Genomic DNA, 14992 nt, shown 5'->3' on the forward strand with positions numbered 1-14992 from the left:
GTGATTTTAACTGCTTGTCTGCCCCTCACTACTTTCTCTTCCATACTGTAGTACATATATAGGCAGGGGGATATTTTTTTTTTGTTGCACAAGCACTTGTTAATTTACAATATTTAGTTCTTATAAAAAATATTTAAAGAAAAGATTGTCACTTTTTATAGCAATTGAAATAATGAGGTGGGAGGGACATATGCGGTAGGAGGAGTATATGGGGTGGGAGGGGCAAGGGGGTGGGAGGGGCAATAGGGTAGAGGAGGGACAGATGATAGGTGGAGCAAAGAGGAGGGATAATATCACTGCTATGTGTTACTGACAGCTACAGTATGAGGGATAATATCACTGTTATGTGTTACTGACAGCTATAAGGGATAATATCACTGCTATGTGTTACTGACAGCTACAGTATGAGGGATAATATCACTGTTATGTGTTACTGACAGCTATGAGGGATAATATCACTGTTAAAATGACATGCAGTATCTGTAATATGATAGTATAATTTTATCTTTCTGTCCCAATAAAAGAGCAATACCATATAACTCCCTTTTTTAAATTTTCTTTTCAACCAAGAATCATATGACCCAGGGTAAGTTAAAGACTCTTTTTTTATTTGTATCCTCAAAACCAGACTCCTGCTGTCCTCCATCAATATACTGGACATTCTGTGATGGGCACAATGATAGTTGGGTAACACAATGTCCCACCTAACAGCACCACCCCTAGCCCCAATGTTAATCCCATGATGTATATTTTTGATAACTAATAAGTAATGTTAGCCCTTTGCTGCCAGTAACATACAAATTAATTATTTCTCTTGTTAAGTGTATTCAGTCCACGGGTCATCCATTACTTATGGGATATATTCCCTTCCCAACAGGAAGTTGCAAGAGGATCACCCAAGCAGAGCTGCTATATAGCTCCTCCCCTCACATGTCATATCCAGTCATTCTCTTGCAACCCTCAACATAGAAGGAAGGTCGTGAGAGGAGTGTGGAGTTTTTTATATTTAATTACTTCTTCAATCAAAAGTTTGTTATTTTTAAATGGCACCGGAGTGTGCTGTTTTTTCTCTCAGACAGTATTTAGAAGAAGAATCTGCCTGCGTTTTCTATGATCTTAGCAGAAGTAACTAAGATCCACTGGCTGTTCTCGCACATTCTGAGGAGTGGGGTAGCTTCAGAAGGGGAATAGCATGCGGGGTTTCCTGCAAATAAGGTATGTGCAGTAAATATTTTTCTAAGGAATGGAATTGACTAAGAAAATACTGCTGATACCGATGTAATGTAAGTACAGCCTTAAATGCAATGTAGCGACTGGTATCAGGCTGATGAATGTATGTGCAGTAAAGTAATTTTCTAAGGAATGGAATTTGACTAAGAAAATGCTGTTAATACTGAAGTAATGTATGAGCCTTAACTGCAGTAGTAGCGACTGGTAGCAGGCTTATCTATAACAATGCATAACCTTTAAAATTTATGTTTTAAAACGTTTACTGGCATGTTAATCGTTTTTTGTGAGGTACATTGGTGATAAAACTTATTGGGGCATGAAATTTTCCACATGGCTGTCGTATATTTCTGCATAGAAACAGTTAACTGAGGTTTCCCACTGTTGTAATATGAGTGGGAGGGGCCTATTTTAGTGCTTTTTTGCGCAGTAAAAATTCAGTCACAGTCTTCCTGCTTCTTCCTCCATGATCCAGGACATCTCTAGAGAGCGCAGGGGATTTCAAAAATCATTTTGAGGGAGGTAATCAGTCACAGCAGACCTGTGACAGTGTGTTTGACTGTGTTAAAAACGTTAATTCTTATATTGATTATCCGTTTTGGGTACTAAGGGGTTAATCATCCATTTGCTAGTGGGTGCAATGCTCTGCTAACAATACATTTACTGTGAAAATTTGGTTGCTATAACTGATTTGGTTCATTGTTATTTCAACTGTGACAGTTTTTTGTGCTTCTTAAAGGCGCAGTAGCGTTTTTTATATTGCTTGTAAATTTATTTGAAAGTATTTTCGAAGCTTGCTAGTCTCATTGCTAGTCTGTTTAAACATGTTTGACACAGATGAATCTGTTTGTTCACTATGTTTGAAGGACAATGTGGAGCCCCATAGAAAGATGTGTACTAAATGCATTGATTTCACTTTAAATAATAAAGGTCAATCTTTATTTGTAAAGGAATTATCACCAGACAACGAGGGGGAAGTTATGCCGACTAACTCCGCTCACGTGTCAGTACCTTCGCCTCCCGCCCAGGAGGCGCGTGGTATTGTGGCGCCAAATGAGAGGCCCATACAAATCACTTTACAAGACATGGCTAATGTTATGACAGAAGTATTATCTAAACTGCCGGAATTAAGAGCCAAGCGCGATTGCTCTGGGATAAGGAAAGAGCGCGCTGATGATGTGAGAGCCATGTCCGATACTGCGTCACAATTTGCAGAACATGAGGACGGAGAGCTTCATTCTGTGGGTTACGGATCTGATCCAGGGAGACCGGATTCAGAGATCTCTAATTTTAAATTTAAGCTTGAGAACCTCTGTGTATTGCTAGGGGAGGTTTTAGCGGCTCTGAATGACTGTAATACAGTTGCAATTCCAGAGAAATTATGTAGGCTGGATAGATACTATGCGGTGCCGGTGTGTACTGACGTTTTTCCTATACCTAAAAGGCTTACAGAGATTATTAGCAAGGAGTGGGATAGACCCGGTGTGCCCTTTTCCCCTCCTCCTATATTTAGGAAAATGTTTCCAATAGATGCCTCCACACGAGACTTATGGCAGACAGTCCCTAAGGTGGAGGGAGCAGTTTCTACTTTAGCTAAGCGTACCACTATCCCGGTGGAGGATAGTTGTGCTTTTTCGGATCCAATGGATAAAAAATTAGAAGGTTACCTTACGAAAATGTTTGTTTAACAAGGTTTTATCTTACAGCCCCTTGCATGCATTGCGCCTGTCACTGCTGCTGCGGCATTCTGGTTTGAGTCTCTGGAAGAGGCCATTCGCACAGCTTCATTGGATGAGATTATGGAAAAGCTTAAAGCACTTAAGCTAGCTAACGCATTTGTTTCTGATGCCGTTGTACATTTAACCAAACTAACGGCTAAGAACTCCGGATTCGCCATCCAGGCGCGCAGAGCGCTATGGCTTAAATCTTGGTCAGCTGATGTGACTTCTAAATCCAAATTGCTTAATATTCCTTTCAAAGGGCAGACCTTATTCGGGCCCGGATTGAAATAAATTATTGCTGACATTACTGGAGGTAAGGGTCATACTCTTCCTCAGGACAGGGCCAAATCAAAGGCCAAACAGTCTAATTTTCGTGCCTTTCGAAACTTCAAGGCAGGAGCAGCATCAACTTCCTCCGCCCCAAAACAGGAAGGAACTGTTGCTCGTTACAAACAGGGCTGGAAAACCAACCAGTCCTGGAACAAGGGCAAGCAGGCCAGAAAGCCTACTACTGCCCCTAAGACAGCATGAAGAGAGGGCCCCCTATCCGGAAACGGATCTAGTGGGGGGCAGACTTTCTCAGGCTTGGGCAAGAGATGTCCAGGATCCCTGGGCGTTGGAGATTATATCTCAGGGATACCTTCTGGACTTCAAAGCTTCTCCTCCTCAAGGGAGATTTCATCTTTCCAGGTTATCAGCAAACCAAATAAAGAAAGAGGCTTTTCTTCACAGTGTACAAGACCTCCTAGTAATGGGGGTGATCCACCCAGTTCCGCGGACGGAACAAGGGCAAGGATTTTACTCAAATCTGGTTGTGGTTCCCAAGAAAGAGGGAACCTTCAGACCAATCTTGGACCTAAAAATTTTAAACAAATTCCTAAGAGTTCCATCATTCAAAATGGAAACTATTCGAACCATCCTACCCATGATCCAAGAGGGTCAGTATATGACCACAGTGGACTTAAAGGATGCCTACCTTCACATACCGATTCACAAAGATCATTATCGGTACCTAAGATTTGCCTTTCTAGACAGGCATTACCAGTTTGTAGCTCTTCCCTTTGGGTTAGCTACGGCCCCGAGAATCTTTACAAAGGTTCTGGGCTCACTTCTGGCGGTGCTGAGACCGCGAGGCATAGCGGTGGCTCCGTACCTAGACGACATTCTGATACAAGCGTCAAGTTTTCAAATTGCCAAGTCTCACACAGAGATAGTTCTGGCATTTCTGAGGTTGCATGGGTGGAAGGTGAACGTGGAAAAGAGTTCTCTATTACCACTCACAAGGGTTCCCTTCCTAGGGACTCTTATAGATTCTATAGAGATGAAAATTTACCTGACGGAGTCCAGGTTATCAAAACTGCTAAATGCTTGCCGTGTCCTTCATTCCATTCCACACCCGTCAGTAGCTCAGTGCATGGAAGTAATCGGCTTAATGGTAGCGGCAATGGACATAGTACCATTTGCGCGCCTACATCTCAGACCGCTGCAATTATGCATGCTAAGTCAGTGGAATGGGGATTACTCAGATTTGTCCCCTCGACTAAATCTGGATCAAGAGACCAGAGATTCTCTTCTCTGGTGGCTTTCTCGGGTCCATATGTCCAAAGGGATGACCTTTCGCAGGCCAGATTGGACGATTGTAACAACAGATGCCAGCCTTCTAGGTTGGGGCGCAGTCTGGAACTCCGTGAAGGCTCAGGGATCGTGGACTCAGGAGAAGAAACTCCTCCCAATAAATATTCTGGAGTTAAGAGCAATATTCAATGCTCTTCTAGCTTGGCCTCAGTTAGCAACACTGAGGTTCATCAGATTTCAGTCGGACAATATCACGACTGTGGCTTACATCAACCATCAAGGGGGAACCAGGAGTTCCCTAGCGATGTTAGAAGTCTCCAAGATAATTCGCTGGGCAGAGTCTCACTCTTGCCACCTGTCAGCGAATTACATCCCAGGCGTGGAGAACTGGGAAGCGGACTTTCTAAGTCGCCAGACTTTTCATCCGGGGGAGTGGGAACTTCATCCGGAGGTCTTTGCTCAACTGATTCATCGTTGGGGCAAACCAGAACTGGATCTCATGGCGTCTCGCCAGAACGCCAAGCTTCCTTGTTATGGATCCAGGTCCAGGGACCCGGGAGCGGTGCTGATAGATGCTCTAGCAGCCCCTTGGGTTTTCAACATGGCTTATGTGTTTCCACCATTTCCTCTACTACCTCGACTGATTGCCAAGATCAAACAGGAGAGAGCATCAGTGATTCTGATAGCGCCTGCGTGGCCACGCAGGACCTGGTATGCAGACCTAGTGGACATGTCGTCCTGTCCACCATGGTCTCTGCCTCTGAGGCGGGACCTTCTAATTCACGGTCCTTTCAACCATCCAAATCTAATTTCTCTGAGGCTGACTGCATGGAGATTGAACGCTTGATCCTATCAAAGCGCGGCTTCTCGGAGTCGGTTATTGATACCTTAATACAGGTTCGGAAACCTGTTACCAGAAAGATTTACCATAAGATATGCGTAAATATTTATATTGGTGCGAATCCAAGAGTTACTCATGGAGTAATTCCTAGGATATTGTCTTTTCTACAAGAGGGTTTAGAAAAGGGCTTATCTGCTAGTTCGTTAAAGGGACAGATTTCTGCTCTATCTATTCTTTTACACAAACGTCTGGCAGAAGTTCCAGACGTTCAGGCTTTTTGTCAGGCTTTGGCTAGGATTAAGCCTGTGTTTAAGACTGTTGCTCCGACGTGGAGCTTAAACTTAGTTCTTAACGTTCTTCAAGGTGTTCCATTTGAACCCCTTCATTCCATTGATATCAAGCTGTTATCTTGGAAAGTTCTGTTTTTGATGGCTATTTCCTCGGCTCGAAGAGTCTCTGAGTTATCTGCCTTACATTGTGATTCTCCTTATCTGATTTTTCATTCAGACAAGGTAGTTCTGCGTACTAAACCTGGGTTCTTACCTAAGGTAGTTTCTAACAGGAATATCAATCAAGAGATTGTTGTTCCATCATTATGTCCTAACCCTTCTTCAAAGAAGGAACGACTTTTGCATAATCTGGACGTAGTCCGTGCCCTGAAGTTCTATTTACAGGAAACTAAAGATTTTCATCAAACGTCTTCCCTGTTTGTCTTTTATTCTGGTCAGAGGAGAGGTCAAAAAGCTTCGGCTACCTCTCTCTCCTTTTGGCTTCGTAGCATAATACGTTTAGCCTATGAGACTGCTGGACAGCAGCCTCCTGAAAGAATTACAGCTCATTCCACTAGAGCTGTGGCTTCCACCTGGGCCTTTAAGAATGAGGCCTCTGTTGAACAGATTTGCAAGGATGCGACTTGGTCTTCACTTCATACCTTTTCAAAATTTTACAAATTTGACACTTTTGCTTCTTCGGAGGCTGTTTTTGGGAGAAAGGTTCTACAGGCAGTGGTTTCTTCCGTTTAAAGTTCCTGCCTTGTCCCTCCCATCATCCGTGTACTTTAGCTTTGGTATTGGTATCCCATAAGTAATGGATGACCCGTGGACTGAATACACTTAACAAGAGAAAACATAATTTATGCTTACCTGATAAATTTATTTCTCTTGTAGTGTATTCAGTCCATGGCCCGCCCTGTCTTCTTTTGAGGCAGATCTAAATTTTAATTAAAACTGCACCCTATGGTTTCTCCTTGTCTTGTTTCGGTCGAATGACTGGATATGACATGTGAGGGGAGGAGCTATATAGCAGCTCTGCTTGGGTGATCCTCTTGCAACTTCCTGTTGGGAAGGGAATATATCCCATAAGTAATGGATGACCCGTGGACTGAATACACTACAAGAGAAATAAATTTATCAGGTAAGCATAAATTATGTTTTTACCTCTTTAGCTGTCAGTAACACGTAAACAGAAGTGATTTTAACTGCTTGTCTGCCCCTCACTACTTTTTGTTCCATACTGTAGTACATATATAGGCAGGGGGATATTTTTTTTTTTGCACAAGCACTTGTTAATTTACAATATTTAGTTCTTATAAAAAATATTTAAAGAAAAGATTGTCACTTTTTATAGCAATTGAAATAATGAGGTGGTAGGGACATATGAGGTGGGAGGAGTATATGGGGTGAGAGGGGCAAGGGGGTGGGAGGGGCAATAGGGTAGAGGAGGGACAGATGATAGGTGGAGCAAAGAGGAGGTGGGGGGCCCTGCCACACTTTTGCCCGGGGGCCCTGGTTGGTCTCAGTACGCCCCTGTTCTCTACATACTTTTTCAAAATTCTACAAATTTGACACTTTTGCCTCGGCTGAGGCCGCTTTTTTGATTCCCAATAGTAATTAAGAAGATCCGTGGACTCATCATGTCATTAAAAAGAATGTTTACCTGATAAATGTATTTCTTTTTTGACACGATGAGTCCACGGGAAGGGAGGTGATATTTAACAGCTTGGCTGTGGTGCTCTTTGCCGCCTCCTGCAGGGCAGGAGAGGTAATTCCCAATAGTAATTAAGATGATCCGTGGACTCATCGTGTCAAAAAAGAAATACATTTATCAGGTAAGCATAAATTTTCTTTTTTTATTTTGGGGGGTCTTTTTTATTTTGATAGGGCTATTAGATTAGGTGTAATTGTTTTTTCTTCTATAAAGGTAAGATGAGTCCACAGATTCTTCCTTTACTTGTGCGATATTATCCTTCCCTACAGGAAGTGGCAAAGAGCACCACAGCAGAGCTGTCTATATAGCTTCTCCCTTAGCTCCACCCCCCAGTCATTCTCTTTGCCTACTCTAAGTACTAGGAAGGGTAAAATGAAAGAGGTGATAAAATATTCGTTTTTAATTTCTTCAAGCAAGAGTTTGTTATTTTAAATGGTACCGGTGTGTACTATTTACTCTCAGGCAGCAGATGGATGAAGACTGCTGCCTGGAGGATGATGATCTTAGCATTTGTAACTAAGGTCCATTACTGTTCCCACAGAGGCTGAGTAGTACAGGAAACTTCAGTGTGAAGAACGGTTTCATGCTATGCAGCAATGAAGTATGTTCAGTCATATTTTTCTGGATAGACTGTGTATTTCAGAAAGGCTGACATTATACCCAGGAGGGTAAAGGTAAGTAGTAATCCTAGAGCTAAAAGAAGGGCATTATTTAGCTTGCATATGGGGCCAGTTTCTAATATGGTTGACACTGAATCAAATGTTTGTGAGCAAACGTTTTTTTGTTGATTGGGAGTGCTTAACGTTTTTGTGGGCAATTTTATTAGGACACACATGGCTTAATTTTCGGGTCTTAGGACCCACATGGCTAGTTATAACCGCTCTGGTGCGGTTCTTTAAGGCTGAGGAAACATTGAGTGAGATGGGCGTGGCCTATTTTCGCGCCTCAGATGCGCAATTAGTTTTGTCAGTAAGCAGCAAGCTCTAACTCCTGAGGGCCCTGGTGGATGTTTTGGGCCAAATCAAAGTTTTCTCTTACATGGTGTATCCAGTCCACGGATTCATCCTTACTTGTGGGATATTCTCAATCCCTACAGGAAGTGGCAAAGAGAGCACACAGCAAAGCTGTCCATATAGCTCCCCTCAGGCTCCGCCCCCCCCAGTCATTCTCTTTGCCGCTCTAACGAGTAGCATCTCCACGGGAGGGTAAAGAGTATGTGGTGTTAGATTTGTAGTTTTTATTTCTTCAATCAAGAGTTTGTTATTTTAAAATAGTGCCGGTTTGTACTATTTACTCTGAGGCAGAAAGTGATGAAGATTTCTGCTGAGAGGAAAAAGATTTTAGCATGTTGTAACTAAAATTCATTGCTGTTCCCACACAGGACTGTTGAGTACCGGAGAACTTCAGTTGGGGGGAACAGTTTGCAGGCTTAACTGCTTAAGTTATGCTCAGTCATTTTTTTCTAACAAGACCTGGTAATGCTAGAAGACTGATAGAAATCCCCATGTGGGAAGGTAAGCCATTTTCTGAGACGCAGTATAGAAGGATGGCTTCTGTGAAGGGCTTAAATACTGGTTGACACTGTGATTGGCTAAATCGATTACTTTATTAGTGTAATCTTACATTTATCAAGTGTTTTTAGACGTTGGAACACTTTTGGGGTTTTTTATTACGCCTGGCATATTGTAGGACACCTAATCTGACTCAGGAAGGCCCCATAACTCCGGAATGAAGAGGGAGGGGGCCTCATTTTCGCGCCTCAGTTGCGCAGTTATTTTGCAAGGCAGCTTCATTTATCAAGTGTTTTTAGACGTTGGAACACTTTTGGGTTCTTTTATTACGCCTGGCATATTGTAGGACACCTAATCTGACTCAGGAAGGCCCCATAACTCCGGAATGAAGAGGGAGGGGGCCTCATTTTCGCGCCTCAGTTGCGCAGTTGTTTTGCAAGGCAGCTTCATGCAGCTTCACGTGTAGAGTCCTGAGAGTACAGGAGGACTTCAGGGAGGCTTATTTTCTTCTGCAAATAACCCAAAAGGAAGGTAGGGCCACAGCAAAGACTGTGGCACCGTGTTGTAGTGTGTTAAACCGGTAGTTTACTTTAATTTGCTCCGGTTTGGGCAATAAGGGGTTAATTGGTTTGAAATTGTGTGTGCAATCATTTCAAAGCATTGGGATCATGTGGTGAAAATTTCATAAAGATCGGATGTTTTTTGGTGATTTGGTAAAAAAGTGTGTGCTTTTTATTATTTTAAGACACAGTAAATGTAAAAATACAGTAAAAGTGACTTTTACTGTATTGTAGTGCTGTCTAAGTCTGTCAAACATGTCTGAGCCTTCAGATAGACCTTGTTCTTTATGTTTAAAAGCCATGGCGGTACCCCCATTGCATTTGTGTTTAAAGTGTGCTAAAACATCTAAGCATTTTAAAGACCATGCAGTGACACTTAAAAATGTAGCCCAAGATGATTCTTTAACGGAAAGTAATGAGGATAGTCCTTCTTCCTCTCCCCATGTGTCGACACCAGTTACGCCCGCGCAAGCGATGCCTAGTACCTCTAGCGCATTGGCCCCTATTACTTTACAACAATTAGCAGAAGTAATGGATAATTCCCTTGCAGCATTTTTATCCAAACTGCCAGTTTTTCCAAAATACAGAGGATGAGCAATCAGAAGCTTTGGATGATTTATCTGTAGTACCCTCACAACACTCAGAGGTAGCAGTGAGGGACGGTCTGTCTGAGGGAGAAATTTCTGACACAGGAAAAGTTTCTCACCGGGCAGAGTCAGATTCCTTAGCGTTTAAATTTAAGCTGGAACACCTCCGCGTCCTGCTTAAGGAGGTTTTAGCTACGCTGGATGATTGTGACCCCATGGTGGTCCCAGAAAAACTGTGTAAAATGGACAGGTTTTTAGAGGTCCCTGTATACACTGAGGCATTTCCGATCCCAAAGAGGGTGGCGGATATTGTGACTAGGGAGTGGGAGAGACCAGGTGTACCCTTTGTTCCCCCCCTATCTTTAAGAAAATGTTCCCCATAAACAACCCCAGGCGGGACGCGTGGCAGACGGTCCCTAAGGTAGAGGGAGCTGTTTCAACACTTGCTAAGCGTACAACTATACCAATAGAGGACAGTTGTGCTTTCAAAGATCCTATGGATAAAAAATTGGAAGGATTGCTGAAGAAAATATTTGTTCAGCAAGGTTTTCTTCTTCAACCAATTGCCTGCATTATTCCGGTAACTACTGCAGCGGCATTTTGGTTTGAGGCTCTGGAGGAGTTGCTCCAGAGGGAGACCTCATACGACGAGGTCATGGATAGAATTCATGCTCTAAAGCTGGCTAATTCTTCTATCACTGATGCCGCTTTGCAATTAGCTAAGTTAGCGGCGAAAAACTCAGGTTTTGCCATCATGGAGCGAAGAGCGCTTTGGCTCAAATCGTGGTCGGCGGATGTGTCGTCCAAAACGAAACTGTTAAATATTCCCTTCAAGGGAAAGACCCTGTTTTGCCCAGAGCTGAAAGAAATTATTTCGGATATCACTGGGGGAAAGGGCCATGCCCTTCCACAAGATAGGCCGTTTAAGGCCAAAAACAAGGCTAATTTTCGCTCCTTTCGCAACTTCAGGAGCGGACCTGCTGCAACCTCTGCTGCCGCAAAGCAGGATAACGCTTCACAGCCCAAAGCAACCTGGAAACCCTTGCAGGGCTGGAATAAGGGTAAGCAGGCCAAGAAGCCTGCTCCTGCTACCAAGACAGCATGAAGGGGTAGCCCCCGATCCGGGACCGGATCTAGTAGGGGGCAGACTTTCTCTCTTTGCTCAGGCTTGGGCAAGAGATGTTCCAGATCCCTGGGCATTAGAAATAGTTGCTCAGGGGTACCTTCTAGAATTTAAGGATTCTCCCCCAAGGGGAAGGCTCCACATTTCTCGTTTGTCTTCAGACCAAACAAAGAAACAGGCGTTCTTACGCTGTGTAGAAGATCTCCTAAAAATGGGAGTGATACACCCAGTTCCAATTGCAGAACAAGGACTGGGCTTTTACTCAAACCTGTTCGTAGTTCCCAAAAAGGAAGGAACTTTCAGGCCAATCCTGGATCTAAAAATTCTAAACAAATTCCTCAGAGTTCCGTCTTTCAAGATGGAAACCATTCGGACAATCTTGCCGATGATCCAGGAAGGTCAATATATGACTACCGTGGATCTAAAGGATGCGTTTCTACATATCCCTATCCACAAAGATCACCATCAGTTCCTAAGGTTCGCCTTTCTGGACAAACATTACCAGTTCGTGGCCCTTTCTTTCGGGTTGGCCACCGCTCCCAGAATTTTCACAAAGGTGCTAGGGTCCCTTCTAGCGGTACTAAGACCGCGGGGCATTGCAGTAGTACCTTACCTAGACGACATCTTAATACAGGCGTTGTCTTTTCACAGAGCCAAGGCTCATACGGACATTGTTCTCGCCTTTCTAAGGTCTCACGGGTGGAAAGTGAACGTAGAAAAAGTTCTCTGTCCCCGCTCACAAGGGTTCCCTTTCTGGGAACACTAATAGACTCGGTAGAAATGAAAATCTTTCTGACAGAAGTCAGGAAGTCAAAACTTTTGAATACTTGCCGAGTTCTTCATTCCATTCTTGGGCCTTCTGTGGCTCAGTGCATGGAGGTAATCGGTCTAATGGTTGCGGCAATGGACGTAGTCCCTTTTGCCCGAATTCATCTCAGACCACTGCAACTGTGCATGCTCAATCAGTGGAACAGGGACTATGCAGATTTGTCTCCTCAAATACAAATGGATCAGAAAACCAGAGATTCTCTTCTCTGGTGGTTGTCTCAAGATCACCTGTCTCAGGGAATGAGTTTCCGCAGGCCTGAGTGGATCATTGTTATGACCGATGCCAGTCTGTTAGGCTGGGGTGCGGTCTGGGACTCCCTGAAAGCTCAGGGTCTATGGTCTCGGGAAGAATCTCTTCTCCCGATAAACATTTTGGAGCTGAGAGCGATATTCAATACGCTCCAGGCGTGGCCTCAACTAGCGGAGGCCAAATTCATCAGATTTCAGTCGGACAACATCACGACTGTAGCGTACATCAATCATCAGGGAGGAACAAAGAGTTCCCTAGCGATGAAGGAAGTATCCAAGATCATCAAATGGGCGGAGGATCAATCCTGCCATCTATCTGCAATTCACATCCCAGGGGTAGACAACTGGGAGGCGGATTTTCTAAGTCGTCAGACTTTCCATCCAGGGGAGTGGGAACTCCACCCGGAGGTTTTTGCTCAGCTGACCCAGCTATGGGGCACTCCAGAATTGGATTTGATGGCGTCCCGTCAGAACGCCAAACTTCCCCTTTACGGATCAAGATCCAGGGATCCCAAGGCGGCATTGATAGATGCATTAATAGCGCCTTGGTCATTCAGTCTAGCTTATGTCTTTCCACCGTTTCCTCTTCTTCCTCGGCTAGTAGCCAGAATCAAACAGGAGAAGGCTTCGGTAATTTTGATAGCACCTGCGTGGCCACGCAGGACTTGGTATGTAGACCTAGTGGACATGTCATCGGTTCCACCATGGAAACTGCCATCGAGGCAGGATCTTCTAATTCAAGGTCCTTTCAAGCATCCAAATCTAGTTTCTCTGCAACTGACTGCTTGGAGATTGAACGCTTAATTCTAGCTAAGCGTGGTTTCTCTGAATCAGTTATAGATACTCTGATACAGGCCAGAAAGCCTGTCACCAGGAAAATTTACCATAAGATATGGCGGAAATATCTTTGTTGGTGTGAATCCAAGGGTTACTCGTGGAGTAAGGTTAGGATTCCAAGGATATTGTCTTTTCTCCAAGAAGGTTTGGAGAAAGGTCTGTCAGCTAGTTCCTTAAAGGGACAGATATCTGCTCTGTCTATCCTGTTACACAAGCGTCTGGCAGCTGTACCAGACGTTCAGGCGTTTGCACAGGCCCTAGTTAGAATCAAGCCTGTCTACAGACCTGTGGCTCCTCCATGGAGTCTAAATTTAGTTCTTTCAGTTCTTCAAGGGGTTCCGTTTGAACCTTTGCATTCCATAGATATTAAGTTATTATCTTGGAAAGTTTTGTTTTTAGTAGCTATTTCTTCTGCTCGAAGAGTTTCTGAATTGTCTGCTTTGCAGTGTAATTCACCCTATCTGGTGTTCCATGCAGATAAGGTTGTTTTGCGTACCAAACCTGGTTTCCTTCCAAAAGTGGTTTCTAATAAGAATATTAACCAGGAAATCATTGTTCCTTCTCTGTGCCCTAATCCAGTTTCTAAGACGGAACGACTGTTGTACAATCTTGATGTGGTTCGTGCTTTAAAATTCTATCTAAAAGCAACTTAAGATTTCAGACAAACATTATCCTTGTTTGTTGTGTATTCCGGTAAGAGGAGAGGTCAGAAAGCGACTGCTACCTCTCTTTCCTTCTGGCTGAAAAGCATCATCCGATTGGCTTATGAGACTGCTGGGAAGCAGACTCCTAAACGAATTACAGCTCATTCCACCAGAGCTGTGGCTTCCACATGAGCTTTCAAGAATGAGGCTTCTGTTGAACAGATTTGTAAGGCAGCGACTTGGTCTTCTCTGCATACATTTGCCAAATTTTACAAATTCGATACTTTTGCTTCTTCGGAGGCTATTTTTCAGAGAAAGGTTTTGCAAGCAGTGGTGCCTTCCATTTAGGTTACCTGACTTGTTCCCTCCCTTCATCCGTGTCCTATTGCTTTGGTATTGGTATCCCACAAGTTAGGATGAATCCGTGGACTGGATACACCATGTAAGAGAAAACAGAATTTATGCTTACCTGATAAATTACTTTCTCTTACGGTGTATCCAGTCCACGGCCCGCCCTGGCAATTAAGTCAGGTTCAAATTTATTTTAGTAAACTACAGTCACCACTGCACCCTATAGTTTCTCCTTTTTCTCCTAACCGTCGGTCGAATGACTGGGGGGGCGGAGCCTGAGGGGAGCTATATGGACAGCTTTGCTGTGTGCTCTCTTTGCCACTTCCTGTAGGGATTGAGAATATCCCACAACTAATGATGAATCCGTGGACTGGATACACCGTAAGAGAAAGTAATTTATCAGGTAAGCATAAATTCTGTTTTTACCCCACACTTCCGATCCCTGAGGGCATGTAGGGCCACAGCAGGGCTGTGGCAAGGTGCTGAGAGTGTTTTTTCCGGATCTGGGCCTAGTTTCGATCCGGTTTGGAAATTAAGGGGTTAATTGTTAAAAAATTTTGTGGTGCAATCTTAACTACCTATAGTGTGTCTACATACAAAATTTTGAAAAAATGTATGCATGTTTAGGCTGTTTTGCAGAACGTGTATACTTTTTTTATCTTAAAGGCACAGTACCGTTTTTTAAGATTATTATTTTTTTCACTAAATAAAGTGTTTTCATGCTTGTTTGTAGTCATTACTATCCTGTTCAACATGTCTGACATTGAGGAAAGTCAATGTTCAATATGTTTAGAAGCCATTGTGGAACCTCCACTTAGAATGTGTCCCTCATGCACTGAAAGGTCAATAAATTGTAAAGAACATATTTTAGCTACTAAAAGTATGTTGCAGGATGATTCTCAGTCAGAAGAGAATCAGGTTTTGCCATCTAATTCTCCCCAAGTGTCACAAC

The 14992-nt window shown here is 43.5% G+C and overlaps 1 protein-coding gene across 1 annotated transcript in view; it reads left to right on the forward strand.

The window, feature by feature from the left end:
• MSH5 (mutS homolog 5) overlaps positions 1-14992 on the forward strand; it is an 819710-nt gene that overhangs the window by 789536 nt on the left and 15182 nt on the right. The gene's annotated exons all lie outside the window — the stretch shown is intronic.

Source organism: Bombina bombina, chromosome 7 (assembly GCF_027579735.1).
Source record: "Bombina bombina isolate aBomBom1 chromosome 7, aBomBom1.pri, whole genome shotgun sequence".
In the NCBI taxonomy this organism is placed as follows: Eukaryota; Metazoa; Chordata; class Amphibia; order Anura; family Bombinatoridae; genus Bombina; species Bombina bombina.